At 37.7% G+C, this 26,038-nt stretch overlaps 1 protein-coding gene and 2 long non-coding RNA genes across 4 annotated transcripts in view; 1 reads left to right on the forward strand and 2 right to left on the reverse strand.

The window, feature by feature from the left end:
* RERG (RAS like estrogen regulated growth inhibitor) overlaps positions 1 to 26,038 on the forward strand; it is a 110,974-nt gene that overhangs the window by 44,794 nt on the left and 40,142 nt on the right. The gene's annotated exons all lie outside the window — the stretch shown is intronic.
* The window catches only part of LOC311424356, a 72,678-nt gene that overhangs the window by 12,563 nt on the left and 34,077 nt on the right, over positions 1 to 26,038 (reverse strand). The window lies entirely within an intron of this gene.
* On the reverse strand, positions 21,733 to 25,490 carry LOC311424361. Its single transcript, XR_014686070.1, has 3 exons — positions 25,434 to 25,490; positions 24,402 to 24,538; positions 21,733 to 22,531 (listed from the first exon to the last, which is right to left on the reverse strand). It is a non-coding gene; the product is annotated as an uncharacterized lncRNA (long non-coding RNA).

The following is a 26,038-nucleotide window of genomic DNA, read 5'->3' on the forward strand; positions in this document are numbered from 1 at the left end:
CTTCATTAATCTTGCTTACTGTAATTCTTCTTGACCAAATCTCTGCTAGTGGTAATGGCCAGGCTTATGTTTATGGTCCAAAGAAGCAGTCAGGAAAAAAAATATGATACGACTAAGCTGGGTGCTGGACAAGACTGAGTGCATCACTCACCAAGGTGCTCACAAGAACAAAAAGGCAGAAGTTATTTGAACTTTCAATCTCAAATCACAGTTAGTATTTATTCTGAAACAACAAAGAAAATTTTAACAGCTTGCTGTTTTATTCTGAAACAAGTGAACGTCAGTACTTCTGTGCTTTGCTGTGAGATCAAGGACTGTTTATAATAGTTGAGACAGTTAGACTTGAGTCACGTCACAATGCAGCAGCTATTCCCAGTTCAGCTAGGAATTAGTTACAAGAGAACTGAACATCCAGGGAAGACTTAATGAGGACCTGCCCAGAAAATGATTTAGGAAAAGAACTAAGAGGAGAGAGGCAGTAGCAGAAAGACAGTTGATAGATTTGCAGTTCTTTCACAGGAAAAGATACGTGAAGTATAAGCTGGGCTGTATCAGGAATTCATGAAAGTGGAGGTTGTGATAATTTATAGTGACATTCTTGATCTTTTTCGAGTAATTCATATGAACAAGTGTCGTACAGGAGATGCAAAGATTTTCTGCTGTCCTCTGATGTCTTGCAGGCACTTTGCAGTTTACTAATTTATAATTTTGATGTTGGGATGGAGAATATGCTCATGATACCCAGCTGGGATGGACAATAAGTGTGCTAGAGAACAGAATAAGACTTCAAAATTATCCTGGTGAGTTGGAGATATTATGGAAATTTAGGGAAATAAACATCTCTTTTTAGAAAGATGTTGTGGTACAGAAAAGTGGTGTGTTACATAGACTGAAGAAATTAATGGCATGAACACAGCCTGTGGGTTGTCTGGTGAGATATCTCTTCATCCAGCAAGGATTTGAGGGTTATAATGAATCAGAAGCTATGAACATGAGTCAATCAGCCTCAAGCAAATAAAGAAAATATTAAACAGTATGTTTAAACTAGAATATTGTCTGTAAGAATGGTGAAATAATCCCTCTGCTCTACTTAGAGCTGCTTTAGCCCAAGAGAGCAGCAAGTAGAATTCTCCAATATTTATAATGTAACTGTGGGTACAACAAAAACAATGGCTTTAAATTTGCAGTAAGGAGGGTTCAGTTGTGCTTTAAGGACAAACATCTAACCACAAAGATGATGGACCCCATGGAACAGATTGCTTTGGAAAGGTTGAGGGATCACAGAAAGTTTTTACCCAGAAGACAAACATCTGTAAAAAAAAAAAAAGTTCATCTTTCAAGGAGATAGATTTGGTGACTTCAGGGTCCTTATTTTCAGTGATTCATTGATAAAACTTGTATAAAACAGGAAGAGTGCATTCTCCTTTTCTTTAACACTCTGGGCAAAAATGAGCAGAGACAGTACCTCCCTTTTGGTACTTACTGATTCTGACAGAAAGGCAATAGCAGCTGCTCAGTGAGTAGAGCAGTTTGCAGCAGAAGCAATACAAGGGTGAGTGGAGCAGTGAGAGAGGCTGCTGACCTAGGCTGTGTGATATATTGCAGCTTTTGAGCCACTTGCTGTCACAGGATGCTCAGAAAAGGGATATGGTACCATCACTGACCACCACTGAATCATTTCCAATGTAGGCAACAGTGTAGCTTTGGCCATGTAAGGCCACACAAACAAGCATTCAGAATTCAACTGCTTCAGGCTTTACAGCATGTGAGGATGCAGAACACTGGCCCAGAAAATTTATGGAAGCCTCACCTTCTCTTTATTTATCCCTGAATGGCATAAAGGGTCACTACTGGAAAGTACCTTGTCCATGTTTGGGCTTCTAGCAAGATTCTTGTTTGACATCAGTGAGAGAAATGTTGTGCTTTACCTGCTCCAGTTCTCCCTGGAGCCTGTTGTAGACACTGAAATGGCTACCTAGAGTGTCAGCCTGCAGACCTGATTCTAACTTGGCTGCTTATAAAAAGTTATGCGTGGAAGAAAAGACTTTAAAAATACACCTGAGCAAGTCAAGAGAAAGAGATAATAAGAGTAAAAAATAGATCAGTTTTAAACACTGTGAAAGTACAATCCCTGAAACTCTGTTTTCACTTTAAGTTTTCAGCTTTCTGTCTAAGAGTACAAGAAAGTTCTAGGAGAGTGAGTGCTTTGACATGCACATAAAGACTTGTTCATTGGCAGAAAAAAAATATTACTGCATTTGCTACTATATCAACAGCTTTACTACACTGACTTCAACACATACGCAATGTTTCCTGAAGAAATGTCTTTCTTCTGAAATTTCCTCAGCTTGCATTTACATTTTGAAACTATGTAGTCAATAAATATAACAGTAAATAGGCTGATAAATGAGGACCGAATCAAAGAAGAGGAATAGGCAAATAAAGTGGTGACAAATAATGGAAGATTGGGATTAAGGGTGCATAGAAACTTCATATAGTTGAAGTAACATCCATAGCATTTTGTCATCATCAAGCTAATAATCCTAGGACAGACAAATTGGTTGGACACCTCTACCGCTTTTTCTGCTTTTATTACCATCCTATGGTCCTACTTTCCTGGGATAAGCTCTGTTTGTTCAGCTAGCAGAGACACAGGTCTAGCAAGCAAAAGGGCAAAAGAAGTATGAGGCATTTGCATGAGGGAGAGACGGAGGATCTTATGTGAGCAGTCTCTCTAAAGTCACCTTAATCTAAACAAACAGGCAGCTCTCTGGAGAGCCAAGTGTCAAGTCTGGGAATCGTTGTTCAGTGAGGGGCAGCATGGTTGGATGGGGAGGTGAAACTCACTTGTGAAGACAGGTCTGAGCCAGTTTTTCACTCACCTAAAGCTGGTACCAGGATCAACTCCCACCCAGACTATGGGTGCTCAAGCTTGTCACCATGTACAACACTCACATTTCAATCACATATCCCCTCCATCACAGCTCCCCCAGGCCAGCCTCCATTCAGTTTAGCTAAGCAACTACTCCAGGAAAAAAAAGCCTGTCATGCAAACTAGTGCATCTGAAATAATTGAGTGCACAACAGATTATTTGTAATTTCACTGCAATTAAATAAATTTTCCATAAATAAGTCCCTAATAAGTCTGCATTATTTTATTAAGGCATGGCAATCTAACTAAATATAAATTAAGTGTAAATTTGAGGACTTAATTGAAAAGATTAACCAAAATGTTTAGTTGAATCATCATCAGTTACCATCTCTGTTTTCTGCTAACAGCTGCACTGTCATCCATGCAGAGTTTAAACAATAGGCCAGTAAGGGTACTGGAATGCATGCTTACCTTCCAGCCTCTCAGTAGATCCACCACTTCCAGCTTAGTGTTGTGTCTGGGCTGAAAGATGTTGCTGACTCGGAGCCGCAGTCCTGAGTAAGCACCCAGCATGCTCAGAATTGCCATCAACAACATGAGCTTCCATGTGTGCGTCAGAAAAGAAAACATCACTAGATTTTTCTCTCCAAGATGCATTTAGCACTGGTGACAGCTGCTGAGCCTGTGATGCGCAACCCAGAGTGTCTGTCCAGCAAGAGAGCTTTTGCAGCCAGCTGCCACGTGCAGCCACTGCTAACACGTGTCAGTGAATTGTGGCCCCTCTTCACAGCTTATTTCCCTGCCTTGGAAACCCTGGCCTCCCTCCTGGGTCTGGTGTTTCAAGCTGACCGCAGGCAGGGGTTTTGGCAGTGGCATGGCTGGAAGGAAGGGTAGCAGGCTAAGTGAGGGCTGCAAGGATTACTACAGAGGGCAGCAGTGAAACTCCTCTCTGAGGGAATGGTCTGGGTGGGATTTCAGCTTGCAGGTTGATTGCTGTTGGTTTTGCTGCCAGCTCACGCTGGCTGAGTGTACAAGCTGCTAAGGGTCCCAAGGGGCTGTTTCAGCAGCTACAAACCCACCGTCTGCAAAGATGCGTTGTCCACGCACCATTCCTTGAGCACCATGGACCATTAGCTGGGGAAACTTCTGGAGCTATTTAGATTGAGCTCAGGCCTGAGCAGCCTAGTCTATAGCAAGCATAAAAGGGGAAAAACTTTAAATGTGGATATAAGGAGATTCCAGCCTATTTCTGTTGTCTCCCAGGACTTTTCCTGAGGCTCCTGCACTGGCTACGCACAAGCCACCACAAAGCAACCAGACAGCAGTGACTCATGTTTTCCACACATTGTGGAGTGACAGATTTAACCTAATGGAAAAGCTTTGTGTCCTGTTAGCTGTGTCTCAGCTTTTGTACCCTGATGATAGAAGACTACCTGGTGTCTAGGAACTGCATTCCCAACTCGCACAAAACTTTAAGCCTGAAATCTTAATTTAATTTTATTTTTCTGTTAGTGCTTTTTATTGTTTCAGGATTTCTAGGATAATTTATGCCCTGTTATTTGACTTTATTACACAAGATGCCAAGATTTATGTTAATAGAGGAAAATGCATTTAAAATGTCTCCTAATATATTTCCCTTGAAATACATGAAGATTACAGCTGCTGCAATAAACTCATAATCTCTGAATGCTAGAATGGAAATGTTTGACATTAACAGGCTGCTTTTAGAAATGAAATATCTGTAGTGAGGACATTGAGAACTTACAACCAACATATAATTGTGACTACATTTGAACTTTGCAAGCTATTTGAGATTCAGGGGAGAAAAAAAAAAAAAAGTTTTTACACATGCCTCAACACTTCTTGATGTCAACCAGAAACAGACAGTGGAATTCCAGAGGGAAGGTTGCTCCCATGGCAATGTAGAGTTGACAGGAACCAAGGAGCATGTGAAATTCTGTGAAAAAGTCTTATCCCCCCTATTTTCCAATCTCAATGATTTCCATGGAAATTGAATTCTAGAAAACACAGAGAGATTTGTATCTTGACTGCACCATGGACTTTAAAAATCTGGATTGGTGTGGAACAGCTTGAAAAATAGCTGGGTTTGAAGTACCACTGCGTTCCTGATGAGTCCTGGTTACATATCTGACTGGAAGACTTTGAAAGTGGACAGAGCCATCGTACAGAATTCATATGTATAATTTCACTACTTTCAGAGTACAGAAGAAGGCTTTTCATCTTACTGAAGTAGCAGTTGAAGAGCTGAAAAGAGGTAGTCTCTGAACAAGATTCCCTTCTCTGCCACAATGGTTTGATACCACTAAGATTTTACTAGCTTATCTCAACATAAATCTGAGGTAGCAGAGCAGAGAATTAAGTATGGGTTTAGAAAAATGCTGGGCAAGTTTGAAATTGAAGTGTTACAGTAGAGCTCTAGTTCATGCTACTGTTAGCAATCCTTAGTGCTTAAATAAGACAAAGACCAATTTTGTACACATGAAACTCCCACTGAACCCCGCTGACAGTGACAAGGTAATGACTAATTGCTCTAAATAAAATATGATTGCCTGATCTGAATTCCTTTTTCTAAGAATCTAGACACTTTATGTAAAAATAGGGTTGTTCAAATCCTCCCTTGAAAAATGAACTCAGGAGTGTTGGTCTAAGCATAAAAAAGACCTTAGACCTCCATTTCTGAGCTGTAAAGCCCTATGATAATAATCACTCATCTGTTAGGGAGGTTTATGCTTGCATTCTAGGCTTTAGTTGTGCAATTTATTGTAGAATGGAATGGTGCTTTTCCCTTGTCTTGGAATACTACATAAGAAGGAAACCAAGCTCAAAGTGGTTCTATGACTTGCAGGTGAACAACTGTTTTTCAAAGGTTCACATACAAATATGACCCTATGTCATCATGAAAACAAAAAGCCAAAGCCAAAATTTATATTTGCCTTAATAATATTAATATTTTTCAACCTATTTTTTAAAAAAAAGTAGATTTAGTATTTAATTTATGAATCAATTTCATCCCTGCTACTCAAATACCAAAATTGAAACACCTCATGGACCAACCCAATTAAAAGAAAATCATGCATTCTTATCACCTGTTCACTCTTCTACATATTTAGAATAACAATAAGCAAACATCTGTTTGAGTAAAGGTCAAAGTAATTTCAAAGAAATTGATAAAATTCAACTTCAGCTAATTCCACAATTTAAAGCAAAATTTGATCAAATAATTGTTAAATGAACACTCTTAAAATAGAAAGTAACAGATTCTAGACACATGTATCATCAGTTCAAATCCAATTGTACCTCTTAAAGCATCCTAACACAATGAAAAAATAGGCATGAGAGGAATTGTTCAGTCAGTGAAGAGTATAGACTCTCTTTCACCATTTATACTGACTTTACTGGGTGTTTTCTTTTGTTCATCAGTAATAAAGTTTGTAGGTTCTTAATGCAAATTCCTTTTTATGTTTGCTTCAGGCATTTTGTGTGCCTCATTCTATAAAATCTAGAATGATCATTTCTATTAAATCTCCCTTATTTATGCACTCCGTTATGCACTGTTATCATTATTTTATTTATGTTATAGAAGACTCAGAATTGGTTCTTTGCAATATAAAAATATGAAAGAAGCCACAGCCCTATCCCTAAAACTTTATGAGGAAAATGCTAATATGTTTGGGTTCATCCTGTTTCAGGAAACTAAATTTAACCTTTAATATTTGTTAAAGTTAATTCACAAAGTTATGGAAAAAAAAAAAGAAAGGGGACAAAAAAAAGGTACAAAATAGAACCTTAGATGAGGGATTTATCTAATTTACTAGGATTTCTGAATATGTCATTTTTGCACAGGGATAAACCAAAAGACATCTTGCTATTCCAGCAATGCTGGGAATTATAATTCTTCGCTTATGAGCCTAAAAAAGCCTTCAGAGTAAAGCATCTATTAGCACAATTTAGTCAGTACAGCTTGAAAGCACAGATCACAATGTTAATCAGCTCAACAAAGCTGCTGCATTATTAACAGTCACCAAAGGCCTTTGTAATAGTAGTTGTACTAAACAAAGAAGATGCAAATAAAGGGATCCTTGGATGAGTTTTATAATTGTATTTGCTTCTTGAGTGTATTTTGTTTTTTGTAATTTTTTAATTTTGTTTTTGTATTTTGTTTTTCTTAAAAATAAAATAAAATAAAATAAAATAAAATAAAATAAAATAAAATAAAATAAAATAAAATAAAATAAAATGGATCTGTATATTGAAGTGTTTCATTTGGAAGCACATTGGATTAAGTGGAATAGAGTCAAAAATAAAACATATGTTAGTCTAAGTCCTGACTACAGTGGGAGTTGAGAGCTAATTCTCTTCGATAAACACAGTGTACAGAGAAGTTTTACTTTATAATTTTCTTTCATTAAATGAACTTGGTTATATGAAGGAATGTTTCATAAAATTATTTTTAATCAAAAGTCAATTTATGGTTGAAGAATGGTTTTGACAGCAAATTTATGACCATCTGTAATTAACCATATGGAATCCTTTATGAGGACCTTTCTTTGAGAAGTAAAGACCTTTCTTTTACTAAACATATTCACTACTATATCATCAAATGTGTTAAGACCATTTTTTCTCAGGTACAGCTTTACAGAATCAGCTCCAAACTTAATTGCAGAGTTTTCACCTTCTCCAATCAATGAGTCAGATCTCCAATACACAGAAACCTCATTACCAGAATTCTGCCTTCCTCCCTCTTTCCAGTACATCAAATATGGCAAAGGTCTTAAAAAAATAATACACAATTATGTAACTAGAGGTTGGATAGCAGACAAAGTAATTAAAACATGATACTGTGGGCAATCTAAATGCTAAGTACATGAAGCCTGGTTTTAGAAACTCAACAAGAATATTTTATAATATTCTATACACAATATTCTATTTATTATTATAAATATGTATACAATATATATTATATATTCTATATATTATATATTTTATAATACTTTTGTAAGTGTCTATAATTGCCTGTATTAAGAAAAAAAATGGATGTTCCATTAATTTTATGATCATGAAATACAGAATTAGATTATCTTCTACGCAAATAAAGCTGTTATGTGTAAATTATGAAATGGAGATACAGGCATATAGAACAGAAAGAAAGCATGGTCACAGAGTCTAATCCTTCATGTCACGAATCCCCTATAAGTTATTTGTTTTCTATATAAATAGTGCCTTAAAAATTGCCTGACTTACATATTGTTTCCAAATTTTAGAGAACAAATAAGCACAGTGTTTGTGGAAGACATTATACAGTAGAAATCAACAGTAGATTGCTTTGATAGTGTGATGATAAAAGAGATTAAGGTTATGAGAAATCTCAGGAAATGCCAAAGACACTTCTTCAGTCAAAGATTATTCCCTGGTTTAAGTTAAAAAGGATGTACAAGATTGCCTCAACTCTTCCTGTGCATTTGTCATAGTGCTTTTAAGGTACAATACTGTTAATTAAATCAAGCATAAGTCTTTCTAGGAGTATTATTATCCCTTGAATACCTGTGTGTTGTCTGATTAACACTGAATCAAGCTGCCTTTGTATTTCTTGGTAAATACTCTTTGACTCAGTCTGAAATTGCATATTGAATATATAGCAATGTGCTTATGGATTTTAAGGGTTGCTTTGCTTTCAAAAGAAATGAGGAAACATTTGAGGATTTGGCCATCATGCATATGTCAGATATTCACAGACTGATGTTAACATAACACATTCATCTTCACGAGTTTGACAAGCAAATCATCTAAATGTGCTGTGACATGCATCCATAACTGAATGACTAAAATGCTCATTCTAACCTCAAATTACTCTAATTGATTGGTTCTTCTATCTATAATTCAAGAAAATGGCTCTGCTTTCAGGAATGATATCTGAAAACCAGGAGAGTGATACCCATGTACCTGATTTTCAGATTGTCTAAGCTATTGTTCTGATGACCTCTGCAGCAAAGTCATGAACCTGCTATTTCATGGTGATGCTGGATGATGTGAACTGCAATTAATGCTGTCAGAGGAAGCAGACAGTTCTGTTCATAGACTGCCACTTAGTCATGAAGCTTTTGCAGCTTCACAGTAAATAACTCTCAAGCATGCTTTTGGAGATTAACTGTCCACCACAATAATTTTTCAGACATCACATTATGTACACAATCCTTGATGTACCTAGGTCTTCATGCACTCTGCACATATATATTTACCCACAGAACCCATAACTCAGATTCAGGTAGGCCAATTCAGTTAGAGTTGCAAAGCACTCTCAAGCCAAAATGCACTAATTTTATTGGAGTGTGGGAGGGGGGATTCACAATTGCATGTAGCTGTTTTTGTTTTGTTCTGGTTTTGTTTCAGACTAAGTTGCCATCTCTGACCTTGATATATCAAACTTCTCGAAGCTTAGGGCTGCTCTGATTTTGTTTCTGTTTCTCAGTTTCCAGTTCAGGATGCTACATTTTTTGTAGAAAGCATGGATTTAAAAAGTAAAGCATATGTAAAAATGAGCTGGTAGTTAATGACAAACTGCAGTGAACACAAGTGTTTTAGGTAATTTGATAACAATGTTCCCATTCCTTTACTGAGCTAATACTACAGAATGGGATATATCTGGTTCATTTTATGCACGTAATGATATAAACATAAATATGTGGTTCAGTAAGATGTTTATGAAAACACAGTGCTTTGCCACAGTGATTGCCACTGTCTGGCGTTTCACTGCTGTCTCCTTTTATTTGTAACATAATTATTTCAGGAGATGCCACTTCATGTCATGTTGCAAATGCCTTTAGTTAGGAGTGACACAAGGGCTTTCCAGTGGAGTGGGAACAGCATGGAGGAAAGCCGGAATGCCTTTAGGGACCTAGAATCCCAGATGTGGATCACAGTACCCTCCTGCCACCAAAAGTAGGGGATAGGTCATCAAGTGGAAAGAAAGAGTGCAGCTGACATATTTAGTTCAATTCAAAAATTAAGCATTTCATTTTTTTTCAGGTTAGTAAAGCCTGAAATTTGTTTATACCTTTTACAGAATGATATCAAATCAGCAATGGAAAAGCTGTTTCCATTCATACTGTGTTTTCAGAAACAATTTTCTCCTTTCTTTTGGACCAGGCTGCTTGCTGACTTGACAAATGGCTTGAGTCTTCCTCAAGCTGCCTCTTCCAGCTATTTTGCTTACAAATCTGCTCACTTTTCTTCCTCTCCTCCTGTCCCCAGAAAGACACTGCAGCATACCTCTTCCATCCCCACCCGGCTGTGGGAAGTTGCTCAGTTCCATTTACTCCCCATATTCTGCTGAAAAAATGGCTTCCCTATTCTTCCCCCTCCAACATGTATGCATGTAAGTCCTAACTGAAAATTTTATTTATTTATTTTCCCTTTGATTAAGGAAGCTTTGCCATTACTTGCTGAGTTCCCGGGTTCACACACAGTCAGATAACATAGTGATAGCAGCTGTCATAACTGCCTCTCTGCTAGAAGCTGCAAAAGGCTCTGTGCATTATGCTCCCAGTACGTTGTGAATGTGGCTGGCTTATAACATCAAATGCAGCACCTAAACAGCCTGTCTTTGATGTCCACATTTACCATGGTCTGGAGATACACTCACAGTCAAATGCTGTCTCCCAGCTGAAGGAAACTACACTAATGTGAGGATTTTCAATTGTAGGACTGCACGCAGGGTGAAACTGCATGCTGTCTTCTCATGTTGCTCTGAGCCAGGTAGCCAGATTATCAGAGAGGAATGTTAGGGTGGATCTCCAGATACTTCTGGCTGTCCTGAGGATGCATCCATCATCATCTCATCTGTGCAGGGCCTGGCTGCTTGCTTACCTCTTGGAAAGAGAAGAGGCAGGCAGAGGGAGTGATAAAGGCAAACAACCCTGCTTCTCAAGGCAGCGGCCACATCCCAGGACATTCCTTCATCAGCTGCCTTGCCCCAGGTCTGTCTGCAAGGCAAAACTTGAGCACCATGAAAGGGTAATAGCAATATACTAGAAAACCTGATTTTCTGAGTTTGTTCCTGCAGGTGAGAAAAGGAAAAAAAAAAAATTTAAAAAAAGGAGTGAAACAAAAGCTCTGCAGCCATTTCAATGGGATATCTCTTTGCATTCAGACCTAGCAATCAGTTTTTGTTCATGCATAGGCACACATCACTGCACCGGTTTTCACAAAACACCAGATGCTGGGCTGAATTGCTTCACGGAATCCATTAGCAATTCAGGAGATTTAGGAGGCTCTGATAAGAGTATGTACAGCAGCTCTGTAAACTGTCTCATTACACATCAATAAATGTTGAAGTAAGTAGGAGCTTTCATCTACATTTAATTTCTTCTCAAATACGTAAAATGGTTGAACATGTTCATTCTTCTGAATAATAAAACTGTTGGTTTAAACCTTGCAAAAATCATTAGGTTAATTCACTGTCCTTCACTGAAGAGGCAGTTGTAAAGTTTTTTTTTTTTTTAAAAAAAAGCTTGTTTTTTGTTTATTTGTTTGTTTGTTTTTTGGCATCAAAGTTTTGGAGACTGCTGCTGACATTTTTTTTGTTGTGGTTTAAAATAGATATTACTTACAATATACCTGATGCTTTTGTCAAAAGCTTCTTTTGATTATGCTGTATCAGCAAAAATAAGTAATAATTCCATCTAAAGCTGATAAGTTAAAAATGTAAATTTAGAGAGTGGTTGTGGTTAACCATTTTCTCCTTGCTTTGTTAATTACTCTGCCCTGCTTAATAGATCCTACCTAAGTCACGCTGGAGCCTCTCATTGGAACCAGTCCCTTTGGTGGAAACACTCTTGGCCCCCTTTCAATGGAAGCAGCATCATGATAAAATATTTACAATAAATTCAAATTAGCCAGTAGTAACTGGACAGAAAGCGACAACACATTTCCATGTTGCGTTCTCCATATTACAGTTTTGTTGAATCCGTTGTGCTGTCTGATGCCATTTGAAGGCACTCACTTCTGTGAAGAACAGAGCTGGAGAACGCCAGAATCCTGGTACTGTAACAGGGCTACAGCTGTATCGTTCCACAAACCCAGCTTAGAGCAGTGGCCAGAGTGAAAGAGGGAAGGATGGGAAGGATGAGTAGGCCAGGACAGGATAGTACAAATAGGGTGCCTGCATCAGGTTTCCCACTGTGTTAAACTCGGTGGGGTACTAGGAATGCCAAGTTCTCCGCAGTAAGCCTGCCATCACTTGGCAAGAAGAACAGAACCCAGATCAGAAATATGTGTGAAAGGAGGCTAAAATATTAAAGTAAATTTTTCAAGGAAATCACATTTAGTGGATGTGCATTTCCCACCCTGTGATCTAAGTTTGTAGCCTGCTAAGGTTTGAGGATTTTGTGTTTTTTGTTTGGCTTTGCGGTTTTGTCTTGGTTTGGATTTTGCTGTTTTGTTTTGATTCTTAAAAATTATGGTGGGTTTGGATATTTTCCAGCAGGCTTTTCTAAGTAACTTTGTTAGCGTGATGGCAGAGGCTAAAATTTGCAGCTTTTAATAGCTGAAATGTTTCAGTATGCTCAAGTGATTTAAGTGCTTCAGAAATTATTACCCTAATTCCTTGAGAGTGAAATGTGAAACTTTAAAAGTCACTTATAAGAGAAGAAATTACAGCAAATATGCATGTGAATAACATCATTTACAGTTAAAGGATAACTAAACATTTCTAGAGATAGATATAAACCAGAACAATTAGATCCAAATATAATCAGCCTTTCAGACAGACTGAGATCTGGTTACAATCTTTATAGCTGAAGCATCTTTCTAAATATCTCTGAAAGGAATGTACAACAACTCTCACTGTAATATCTGAGTCACCTTTCAGCTAAGGGAGTACAGATGTTCAGAACAGTTCAGCACTGTCAAATAACTTTGGTTATTGGTTAATGGTCCGCTCCCAGATTTGGTTCTTTGTTTTCTTTTCTCCATCACATAGGATGGAGAAAAAACACTGGCTTCCTCTGCTCCCCTCCAAGCATGATTCTGGGAACAGTTTGCTCTGTATACTGTTCCTATAGATGAAGAATAAAGCATCATTCTTGAACACCTCCCCATCAGCTCTGCAGTCTCAAAGACCCTTAAGCATTCTCCTGTAACTCATGCAATATCCACCTGTGCTCTTGTACTGTGGAAGTTGAAAAGTCCAGAAAGTAACAGTCTGAAATTAATCAAATAGTTTACAACAGAATTTCATTGAATCAATTATTTCTACTGATAAACTGCAGGAAGTATGCGGACACACAGTATTCTACACAGTAAAAATTGTTGAGCAGATTGGAAGAAACAGATTACGATTATAGATACAAAAGAAGAGGTGACATTGTGGCATTTGGCCATGAAGCTGTACCCGTCTAGATTAGAGATTAGAGAATTATGTTTAGTTATTTTAATAAGCTATTTCTCATCATGCATAAATTTATGCTGATCAGTAATTAAAGTAGCTGTAGTATGAATCTCTGCAGTTTTTCTTTAAACAAACTTAACAATATTTTGTTGCGTATTCATTTCTCTCTCTTCACAACACTGTGCCAAATATAATAAAAGAAACCCTGTGGGAAACCAGGTGTGAAACTATTCACATCCAATGATAAACAATTGATTTAGTGGTTACAGCTCACTAGGTGTCATTTCAAAAGACTTCTGTCTCAGTTGTTGGTAAAGACGTTAGAGAAGCAAGCTGCACCTTGTGTCTGTTCATGGAAGAAAGACCACACAGTGGTCTCAAAGATAAGACAATTAATCTGTAATGACAATGTTTATTATCAACAGTAAAATGAGCAGTGATCTCACAACAGGGGAAGAAAAGACTCTTAACTGCAATTTTATCCTAATTTGGCTGAAACGATTAGAATAAATCAACGAGACTTTAGAACAGACTGATATGCTTTACATGAGTGCTAGTATAGCAAGAATTGAGAGAAACACTGCCGAAAGCAGTAGTTTATCCCTTTGAAAATAAGAAGCTTCCAAAGCATCTTAGAAGGTATTATTAATGGAGTGTGTTTAAGAAAAAAATAAGTGGGGCTTGGGGGAAATCTCAGGAAATAACATGACTGTTCATATTTGTAATTCTTCTGCTGGTTTGTTTTTATTTAATGGCTGTCAGAATTAGATAACGAAAATATTCTTCTTCATAATGGAAAATTAATATGCGTCTATTAGGTAAAAGTTTGGACTATTCTGCAAGGTGATTAAAAGTGTCATTGAAACAAAAGTAACTGAGGACCAACAGACCTGTGTTTTTCATCTGGTGAAGAAAGAATGTTCCCCAATATATGAGGGAAAAAAAAAAAAAAAAAAATCAAAAAAGCATAACAATTCTGTGGATTTTTTTAAAGCATTTTTTTAAATGGAAAAGTTATTCTAAAGATTATGCATAGTTGTACAGCATGCCTGATTTATAGCCCACACAGGACATCATAAGAAAGCAGGGCCAAATCCAGAGCAAGCATAAATCAGCTGTTAGTTTAAATAGAGCTTTGGACTAGCTGAGAAACTCATCCTTATTCCACTATATTAGTAGTAAAAGCAGCATGTCTCATTTCTTTCTGAATTAGCGCTCACTCTTGTAAAGGTTCTACACAACTTAAAAGTCCCTTATTATTCATAGAAGAAAGGCTTGTAATAATATATGTTATTAAAAGATAGGGGGGAAACAAATTCTGTAGGTCAGAACTTGCCATTGCTTGAAAAAGCACAAAGTCCATCTTCACTGAATTTGGATGATTTTCCTTAAGAAGTGAAGCCAGGGAAGATAGATGAGTCACTGGCTGAAGAGTTATTGTATAATAATAAATATTGTAGAAGACAGAGAATCACCTTTTTACTGAACATTTCAGACGTTTAAAGATATATCACCCCTGCCTTGACATTTAACTGGGGCAGAAGAATCCACTCCCACTCAGTTATCTGGGAAACCTCATTAAGCCAAATTCTGCTCCTTGATGCATTTCCAGCAGCTGGTGAAAGACCATATGGATCCCTGCATGCATCTTATAAGGCGTAGTGTTCTGCAAGTGCATTACCACTAAGTAATAAAAAGATCACATCATTTTGCACTTTACAAATAGGGAAATGAAGACACGCAGACATTATGGTCTTCTCCCACAGTGTGACAGAAGCAAAGAAAGAGTGTGCCTTAGGTCAGAGGCCACTGTTCCACCTTCAGATTGTGCTGCTGGTGTTCATAAATGTTCATTAATTTCATATTAAAAATGTGTGATAGCGAAGGCAGTAGTAGCATTAATATATATATATATATTTTCCTTTGCATTTTATTGCACACTAGGCAAAACAGGGAAATGCTCTGTCATCGGTTTGATGGATTACCTCTGCTGCCTGGTATGGAGTCCAGACAAGTTAACAATATTTGGGACTAAGCAGACTTTTGCACTGCGGAAGTGTCTTCAAGAGTAACGATCACCCTAACATGGAGAAACCATGTAAGGGTGATCACCTTTACATCTGCATGAGGCAAAGCATGTTTCAAGCGCTCACTTCTATACTGTAGAAAACATTCCTCCCATGGAACACACAGGTCACATTGCAAATTTAATAATTTAATCTATAGTTTTTATTCTCCTGCAGTAAGCATTTTTTTTGCCATGAAATCTCTTCAGTCCTGCTCTGATTTCTCTGTTGTGGTCTAAGGAAAGCAGTGTTTGGCTTTCTGCGTAGTTTACCTTGGTCTTTCAGAACTAGGTGCCTTCCTCATGTCACCATAAAGCATATTCTTACATTGCTTGGCATGGTCCAACAGCAGTACCTCAGCCCTTCCATGTAGACTAGGGTTATGCTCCCCTCTATGGCAAACAGACCATCCATCCTTTCTGTTGCATGTTTAAACCTTTTGTGTTAAACCAGAGATTTAGTTGTTTGATTTCTTTTTGAGCTTCTTTACTTTCAATGACAAAACAAAAAATTATAAAAGAGATCCCAAATCTACTGTAAATGCTTTAAAAAAAAAATCCTTCTTCAACACAGCCAGCATAGATGCTTCCCATTAACACTTCAAAAACACTGCTTTTTCTGATGCCATTTTTTTTGTTTGTTTGATTTTTTTAAAAATCTGAATAGGAAGGATGGTAACTGCAGCCTTCAAAGCACATTCTTTCCTTCAGATACAAATGATGTAATCTGACACAAAATAGGGCTGAAAAATGAATTGACTTGGCTGAGATGAGCTAAAAAATTGTGATGGATGTTTACTGAGCACAAGCAAACACTGTAGGCCAGATTCTGTCCTTATTCTATATGATAAATGATTGGTAATGGAAGCAAATAAAAGTGTAACATATCTTCATGCTTGCAGGGGTGTAAGAAAGGAGGAGATCCGCTGAATAAAAACAGTACTTTAAAAGGAAAACCAAATGAAGGAACATTAGCCAAGTGGGGATTCACTAGTATAAAATTGGAGGAACCTAATGATAAAAAAGCTCTATGAAATTTGAAAATACAGAAAGTACTTCTTCACAGAAATACATCTCCACTGTATATTTCATTACGCCCCTGGGAGTTGCTTATGTATATAATCTGCATAGAAGGGAATGGATTTCATCTTTGGAATATTTTGCTACTAGCTGGGAAATCAACAAAATGTTCATAAACAGTATCTTAGAGGAGCTACTAAATGCATTTCTCATTCCCTGGAGGAAGCATTTCTAGTGGCAGCAGGCAACGCTAACTCTATTTTCTACCTTGTCTGCCTTTCAACTAAAAGTGAACTGTAAAGTTTGTGCTAGGAGCTAACAACTGGTATGTGGGAAAGCAGTAACAAGATTATATTCATTTTCATCCTTGGTTGAGATTTATTCCACATGGCTGTTGGTCAAAAGTTTTTTCCCATCCAAATGCATCTGGAGATAAGCCAGGATACTTGAGACTCATTACAGCTTGTAGAGATGGGTCTGCTGCCTATATTACATCCTAACTTGATCCAACTGGAATTTGTGACGTGGATTTGAGCATAGAGATTGATATGTCTTCTCCAGGTTGCCTGGTACAATCAGTTCATTTGAGTAAATGCACCTCAGGGGAGAACAGCCACAAAGCAGAGGGACCAGGGTAAGACCATACCCAGTAGAACTCTCTCTGCCCCAGCTTCATCCCTAGTTCCACCAGCTGCAGGACAAAGATTCAGATCAGTCGCAAGCCATTGCCTTCCTCCAGCTTGAAGCCTCACTTAACTCTTGGAATAGCTCTGTGAATGGCAATCAGGCCATCACTGTGATTGTGCTCGAGCGTGTTGTGAAGATAAGACCATAGTTCTTGGCTCCACCGTGCAGCAGCAGTATGCTGCTCGTTGGGTTGTGTGTGGCTCTGCAGTTCCTGGTATGTCAGGTCTGTGGGACAACAGGTCAAACAGCACCCTCAAGCCCAGAAAAGTTCCTTGCTGGCTTGTGAGATTCAAAGGGATGTAGTAGACAGTGGCTTTAAATTGTTTGTGTTCACTGTATTATAGCAAACATGAAGGCAATAATTACTTCCCTGAGGTAATATCAACTGCCCTAACAGCACAAGAAATTTGATCAGCCCATTTCCTGGTTTTGGCCACAGCTCATGAAAACACAAATATCAAATGCAGAGCCTGGATGAAAGAGCCATTCTGTTCTATCTACACTTCTATTTCTAGTTCTTCATAGTTTATAAATAACATATATATGTGTATATATATATATATATATGAGACTGGAATTGCTCAGGAGTTTCTCTAACTAAAAGGCAAGTGCTATTACAGTATCTGGGGAGATGGGGAAGCAATTTTTATTTTTTTCTGAGTCACAACTGTGTTTTTGAAACATGTAAAACTGAAAATATGTTCTTATGAAAACATATATACATATACTTTGAGTTTGATCCTTTCCCTGGAGAAGTATTCAATAGCTTCAGTGATTTCCATGGAGTTATGTCAAATTATATGAGGCGAATATTTGCTCCAGGCCATTTTGCTGTCATGAACATCAGCAACATGACAAAGATTTCAGCATATTTCTGAAACAAAGGCCAGTGTCACTGGTAGACTAGTGGCAAAACATCATTCGTAAATAAAAAGGTCATAAGTGACTGAACGGGATGCAAATTAAATATTTCACCCGTTTGAAGCTTCATTCTGCAATCGATTTAATTGTATTCATCAGCCACATTTGCCTAACCTTTCCAAAGGTCTTTCTCTCAGAACACAGACTTTAAGCAGTATGGGGAAAAAAAAAAAAAAGTCTTTTTTTGGGAACCTCAGGAAAACAGAGCCCTTCTCAGTTTCTAAGCATGGGTACACACTTGAAAGACAGACCACTGTTGTAAGAGGGAACTGAAGGCTTGACAGATACCTCAGACCAAAGATACTGACCCAAACAGAAGATGATGTAATACCCATGTGTAAGTACAGGTAGTAGCATTAGAGATACAAGAAGTAGCAAACTATCTCAGTAATTACTGATGAAGTTTTGATGCCACACACACCTACTGTGTGAGCATGTACAGACTAGACATGTGAAGTCTGACCTAATCCAGAACACAGTGGCATCCTTGGAAAGAAGCTCCAAAGAAAATTAAGTGAAAGAGATGTAATCTTATAGCATCAAGCGTGAAATAACTGAATTCTTGACTTCCTAATCATTCCTACCTTAGGCAATGAAAACAAGTTTATACTTCAGGGTCAGAAGGAAAATTTATGAGAATTATGGAAATTGATCATGATGTTTTATTTGTCTGCTATGTGCAGGAATTTCTCAGAATTCAGATTAGTCTTTTTTGTCAGACATGAACAAGGTCTACTTATTGAATTAGAGCGGAAACTTTTAAGCCTGCTTTCCCAAGATAAAGAACTGTAACATAAGCAAGAGCAGTTTTACTTAGTGGTCAAAAAAACTATCTAATGCCCTGATTTGTGCTGGAAGAGAGGTGAAATTCTCTACTTGCACAACACAATCCACAATGTAACACTTCTAAATCAATTACAAAAAAATGGAACTTTTGTACTATGTATTTTCTCCCTCTTTCTCCAAACTATTAGTGAGCAAATATGAATGGACAGCACTAGAATCAAATATTAGTAGGGATAACCCCACATATTTTTTACAGTTATTCCTGTTCCCCAGCTGACCTGCTCTGCTTTATGTCAATGTCTATTTTAAGGGAGTAGGAACTGTCTTTTTGTACTGTGGTTTATGTAGTGTCACAAATGTTGATAGTGATCTCTTGCAGCAAAGGTTTCTGTTTGATCTCACCAGTACAAGAGTGGGTATGTTATTTTCATCAGGGTCTTTCCAGTCACTTGATTCATCAGTTTTCTACAAAGCAGGATTGTAACTGGGCTGTGAGGAAGGGAAATTGTACAGGCAGAGTAAGATTTAGCAATTCCTTTATTTCCTGTAAGACAGAGGCTAGCTGGAGGTTGGCTTGTAATATTTTCTTTTTACTTAAAAAACACATTTCCTTCCAAACAAAGCAATCAAGTTTTCCCACACACATCCAGTTTTCCCATCCAGTTTGTAAAGTCTTTAATAGGTGAGCTTATCTTTTACCTCCTCCCTCTTTAGTTTTCCAATAATTCTGTAATAGGGTAACCTTGTTCTGAGAGTAAATACCTATCTATCCCACAGATAATTAACGTCCTCAACACACTACTACATCTTCATTTTTCACACTACTGTTGCTATCCCACTAGTCGCTCAAAGAGCAAAATTAATGAGAAGTGTTTTGTCTCTGAGCAGTTTAAGCTGTGGCAGATAAACTGTGGATGTTAGACTCTCAGAGATTGTCCCAAGCTGATGTTATAACCTTGTTCGGTCAATACATCTGGTGATATGCAAGCTATCCCAAAGCAATACCCACAGAAACAGTTTAGTTTTGTGACCACTGTCACTGGTGGGTATTCTCCTAAGTGGGCTCTAACTCACTTGTCATTTGCATTTCTGTAAGGAGGAAAACCCTTAGGGATGTAAATCAAAGGTATTAGTGGGAAGAGACTCATATTCATCTGCAAGAAGAAAGCAAGCAAATAAAGAGTAAAAATGGCCTCCTATTACAACACCTGCCTCAAAGGATCATTTGAGCATTATTATTGGGCCATAGTTATTCCCAAGTTATTCAGCTTCTTATGGGTGTGAATTTAGTTGTGAGATCCCATTATGAAGCCCCCTGTGGGAGAGATGTTGAGAGAGACTAAAGGTAGGACTCTAGCAGAAAGCAAAATTTAACGTGCCTACTAGCTCAGGTTTACATGAGATGTCTGTGCTCTTCATGACCAGCCAGGGCTCTACGAAACTGCTTAAACAGTAATCTAGTGCCATCTGAGATGCCATGCCTGAGACAGGCACAGGAGACTGTTAGGTGAGACCGGACCCATCAAACACCCATGCTTTTCTAAGGTGTGGTCACAGCCACATAATGTACAATAGGGAATTTTTAATGCCACTTCATGCTTACATTCAGCCAACTGATTTGAGCCCTAAGGCTTTCCACTGCTCCTTATGCAGGCAGCAAAGCAGTGAGCACAGCTCAGAAAATAAGTGGTACCAGTCACCAAAGATTGGAGCAAACAGTACTGCTTTTTTTTTTTTTTTAAACAGTTTTTCCAAGACAACAATTTTGCTGACAGATTGCCTCCCTGTAACTGCCCCCAAAAGTAAAGCAGAAACTGTGTACCTCTGTGCCCCATGCTTTTCCTGTTTTCCTACCCTTTTAGACCATTTCTCACAGACATGTCTGTGCTCAAGTCCAGCTTAAGGTCTAGAATACAATTTGATAACTTGGGACATTGAATTGTGACAACTAGCCAACTTATTTTCCTCACTCAATTCCCATCCCTCGTTATCTTTGACTTTCTCAGGTATTCCTTTTGATATCATCGCAGGCTGCATTTAAGTAGCAAAGACATTTTGACATTACTCAGGAGGAACAGCATCATTAAGCTAGTGCTTTATAGCCCACAAGTGCTTCAAAACCTACAGGCATGGTTGTTTGCTGTGCAACAGGTCCCTTGTGTCTAATCTCCCAAGTAAATACATGATTCATTCATCCTACAACAGTGTGGGACCATAAATATCAGAACTTTAATCGCTTAATAGCAGGCCATGTTCATGTGTGGTTGATGAATGCAAGTCTCTGGAGAGTAAACACTCAGGCCCCAAACAACCCAAGCCTGAAACCCAGAATAAAGAGCTTTGTTGTTTTTGAGAATTTCATGGGACAAGGTAGACCTTGTAGTCAGTAGATCAAGAGTAGTCCCTGCTGAGACTTATGCTATCTAACTTTAGAAACAAAAATATACAACAAGTATTAACTAATTTTTGTTGTTGTTCCTGTCTTAGTATCCTTTTAAGGCCAAAAATGTATTCATTGTGTCATGAACTGTTTCCAGTCAAAATATGCTTGACAGATTCTAATTAATACATTCAAAGGGACAGTTTTAGTACAGTTTCCCAGACACTTCTATAGCAATTGTATTTCAAGGGAGCAATAAAACCATAGGGAGGTTTGCACTATAGGAACACTAAGCTGTTTATCTGGACTCAAGGTTACTTTGGCATTACATATTCTTTCCTGGTAGAAGAAAGTGAATTTAAGGAGGAAAACACCAAGCACCTTTCAGCTAGGAGACTTCATCATGCTAGAGGTTTTTTTGTTTGTTTGTTTGTTTTAAACAAAACAAACAAAGTGGTCTTAGCAGAGCTCAGAATTCAAGGACACATACATGTTCTTTTACATTCATTTAATTTCCATTTAAATTATTTGCTGCTATGGTGCAAGTCAAATATAGTATAGAGATATCATTACAGAAGTGCCACTAGGGACTCTAGCATTACAGGTGCATTGACGATTCCACTTAAAGCGGAATTAAAATCCTGCTAGTTCACAAATTAGTGATAACTTTGGAAACCAAATTCTAACACAATAGCTCTTCAGGGACAATGCGGAGGAGGAAAAGCATTTTCATTTGGCTTTGACAATCTCACTTGTTTTCTTGGCCCCTATTTGCTTACAGCCACTTAAAACCTAGCACTTACATACAACGTACACTCACAGTCTAGTTCAAATCTCAGGATACTTGGCACATTTCAAACTTTTAATCACAGCCACTGATCATTGTTCTTCATAACCTAATTTAGTTCTGCAAACAAAAGACAATTAAAATGTCAAGCTTCATCAATTGCATTGATTTTCCAGAGCTGCCTCACACTTGGCTGCAGCTCAGATTGGGATGTCTCCCTACAGAGTCTGCTCCTTGCTTGCATAATCCAGCTCTCAGGACCAGTCTACAGAAGCAGAAACTCCCAGACTGAAAGACTTGATTCCTGGTTATGTCATAAGGGTGAAATAGGAGTAACTTTCCAGCAAATCCTCAAGGTCTGCTGCTTAAAAATACAGTTCTATACTGTAGGAGCTGTCAGTCCTCTACTCCCACTAGTACCAGCAATGCAGCTTCTCCTGGTGATGAATTCTCAGCAGTGTAACAGCTTTTTGAGCTTCAATTTCAACTAGAATCTGTGCTTTAATGGCAGCTGAAGCCCACATCAGGGGAACCAAGTCTTTAAAGATGGACATAGATTTTATCCTCTTCAAACCTTCGTATATTGGAAGAGAACTATACACGTGTGCCTTAGGTTTGTGAGAAAATGTTGATAAATGAGTGCATTAGACAGGTCTAGGATCTAACATAGCTACCACGATAATAAAGTTATTTTGCACAATAACGCATCCTTACCATCATTCCTAAATACTAATCACTTGACTGCTTCAGTCATGCCTGAACTAATAATTAAGCTTTAGTATTATTATTTTTTCTTTTAAATCAAAATAATATTTCTTCAGTACAGTATTTTTAACACACTACAGAAAAGCAAAGTTCACACCTGAGTCTACTCAGTGTGGGATAAAAACAATAAGCACAGATGAGGAGCAAGAGAGAGCATATAATTATGAAGAAAAAAAAGTAACATCTAGTCAGTGCTTCCTGTTTCTCTCATGTTTCAATGTTACAACATCACTCTGGAAAGATGAACAGCTGGTACAGATAATTTAGAACAAAATAAAGGGAAATAATACTCAGAACAGCAGCTGGTTAACCTGCATACTGCACATCCATAGAATATAATCACAATTTTCTTTCTCAAAAGCATGAAATGGTTTATAGTCTTCAATAAAGATCTGTAATTATAGGTACTAGGATATTGGAGGGCTTTATGAAAGAATACTGATTTATACTTGTAGAGAAGCACTGTCAAGACTGAAGTCTGTTTTCTCATGGATATACATGCTGGGCTCACGCTGCCAGTAATGTCTAATCCACGTCTTATAAGAAGCACCTGAGTGCACAGCTTAAAAATGTACATAGGACTGACAGCACTGGTGGGTAGTTGGGAATGTTAAGCACCAGATGTCGAGTAAAATCAAGCAATCCAGAATTTACAAGATCAAGTAATTGCATTAAACTAAAAGAAGGTAGATTTATATTATATATATAAGGAAGAAATGCTTCACTCAGAGGGTGATGAGGCCCCAGAACAGGCTGCCCAAAGAAGCTGTGGCTGTCCCATCCCTGGAGGTGCTCAAGGCCAGGCTGGATGGGGCTTTGGGCAGCCTGGGCTGGCAGGAGGCGTCCCTGCCCACGGCAGGGCATGGAAATTTTTGGTCTTTAAGTTTCCTTCCAACCCAAACCATTCAATGATTTTAAGTATACATTTACTCCTAACCCAACTCCAAAATAGATAGGACACTGTGTAGACAAATATGGAGAGGTCTTTGAACACACTTAACTAGAAACCAAATGGAACACCTGCTGGCAAAAGTCCTCTGAATTTTTGGCATATCTTTCTTCTCATATACCTAGCAATGTTTGTTGCTCTAAGTGAGGGGTAATGCTACAAGAGAATATCTGATGTCAAATCGAAAGAATACTTAATCTGATCAATTCCTGCTTTGAAATTCAGCAATGCTAGGAAAGCTTGCCAAATTACTGTTCTTACATAGTGAAGCTGAGATTCATGATCTTGTACACTGAGCCTTATTTAGTGCTGCATGTAGGTACCAGCACAGGGGTCGCATGTGCAGAAATAGGTTGTAACAAAGCATCAAGACATCTCCAGTAGCACAAAAAATCAGAATCTTAAGAGAACCATCTGTGAGGAAAACATAGTATTTTCTTCTGGTCTCATTCAAAACAAACAAGAACAGAAGCAGATGAAGAACTAATGGAAAAAGTATGTTAACTGAACTATTTCAAACTTCAAAAGAAGTGCTGAGCAATTTCAGTTTACAAGGAAGCTTCAAGTAACCGAAACAAATAAACATTAATTTGGATGAAATCAACATAGTATTCAAAGTGAATCTGAGTGCTGTTTTTTCTCAGTACATTTTACTTTATGAATGTAATATACTTTAGATATTATGAAAAAAATATAGGCAATAAAGTCTTAACTTTAAAGAATAATTTCAGCCTATGCAGGAAAATGTCACATAGTAGCATTACCTGATGGAATCCAGAACTGGAGATTTTTTTTTCCTATGTCAACATTGAAGGTTGGCTTCCAGAGAGTTATGTTGCATCTGTGTACCTTCTATTTATCATTAAATGTTTTATTCTAGTGAAGGTGTCATCTTGTAGAACTGTAGGTGAAAACAGAATTATCTAAGAGCAAATATCAGATATTTCTGTTAGCTTGTTTATATAGCTGAAAACATAATGTGGATAGAAGCTACATGCAAGTGTGAAATTGTGAAACACTGACTAGAAAACAGGAAACATTACTGGTTACTTATCAGTGATAAATTATCAGGACTGTCAAAATTAACTTGAAGGATATTAGATACATACATAGGAATTGGGAACTCAAAATTAACTCATACAAAATCGAGGTGATAGCTGAAGGAAGATAACACAGGGACTAGCTGAGAAATCTGGAAAACAATACCAGAAGTGATTGGGAAGCTGCATTGAATTACAAAGGATACAGAAGTTGTAATGCAGTATGATTGTAAAGAACGTAGGTTTGGTGCAGAGAAGTTCATATCAGTGTAGGAAGATGGTAGCAAAAACCATCCAAAGTATAAAAGGTGCTTCAGTACTTGAAACATGAATATATCTACATTAGGCTTCTTTTTATTAATTTTAGGGCATACTGTTAGACAAAATAGGTATAGCAGAGGGAGCTGGAGCATAAGCAACAAAAAAGGATAGTGACTCAGTGGGTGAATACCTAATAAAACAATAAAAAATAAAGGAGATGAATAATCAGGAAAGCAGCAATATACTGTGCAAACCTAGAACTACCTTCTAAATCTTATTCTTGCAGAAACATATCTTTCTAGAGAAAACAAACCAGTAAGTTTTTTTAGAATATTCTAAATGTTCTTAATTATAGAACAAACACCCCTACATTGTTTGCAAAAACCAAGTAAAGAAAAGAAATATGCCAGTAAACTAGTAACTACTATTTATTCAATTTATGTTTTGGACAAACAAGAAGAGTGTTTTAATATCAGTTTGTAAACATCTCCTTACCCAAACTACATCATCTACATGGAAGCCAGTTGAAAAGAAGCACGTTCAAAAAAAAAAAAAAAAAAAAAAAAAAAAAAAAAAAAAGAGCTAAAATTTACTGAGTGAAAAAAGAAAAGTAAGGAACAAATATAAGTAGCTGTTCAAACATTTTGTGATGTTTTAATTGATAAACAATGTTAGAAAATCATCAACTACAGAAAGACCAAAAATACATATCTACCCCACTCATTTTGTATAAACTCAGTTGTAGCATGGCAAATGGAAGATTTTAAACAGGGCTATCTGCCAAAAGAAGAGGAAGTCCCAGCTGTAACTAAATAGACTGACTCCTCTTCCTTCGCAAGCAGAGCAAGAGCTCTTTGATACCTCTTAAGACTTCCCCTTATCTGTGGCTATTACAGTGAAGACCACCTGGCTCACTGCAAGATGAATTAGGAACAGAGGGAGGACTGGATATTTTTAGGATTTAAAGCCTAAACTCTTTTCAGGTGTTTGCATGAAGAGGAAAATGAACAGTATGGGAGGAAAGAAGGAGCACCCCAGCCGAGGACCACCCTTCCCTCCCACAAGGGAAGTTTCCAGCCTGCTGCCTCCAGGCATCCTGG

Source organism: Aythya ferina (genome assembly GCF_964211825.1).
Source record: "Aythya ferina genome assembly, chromosome: 1".
Lineage (NCBI taxonomy): Eukaryota > Metazoa > Chordata > Aves > Anseriformes > Anatidae > Aythya > Aythya ferina.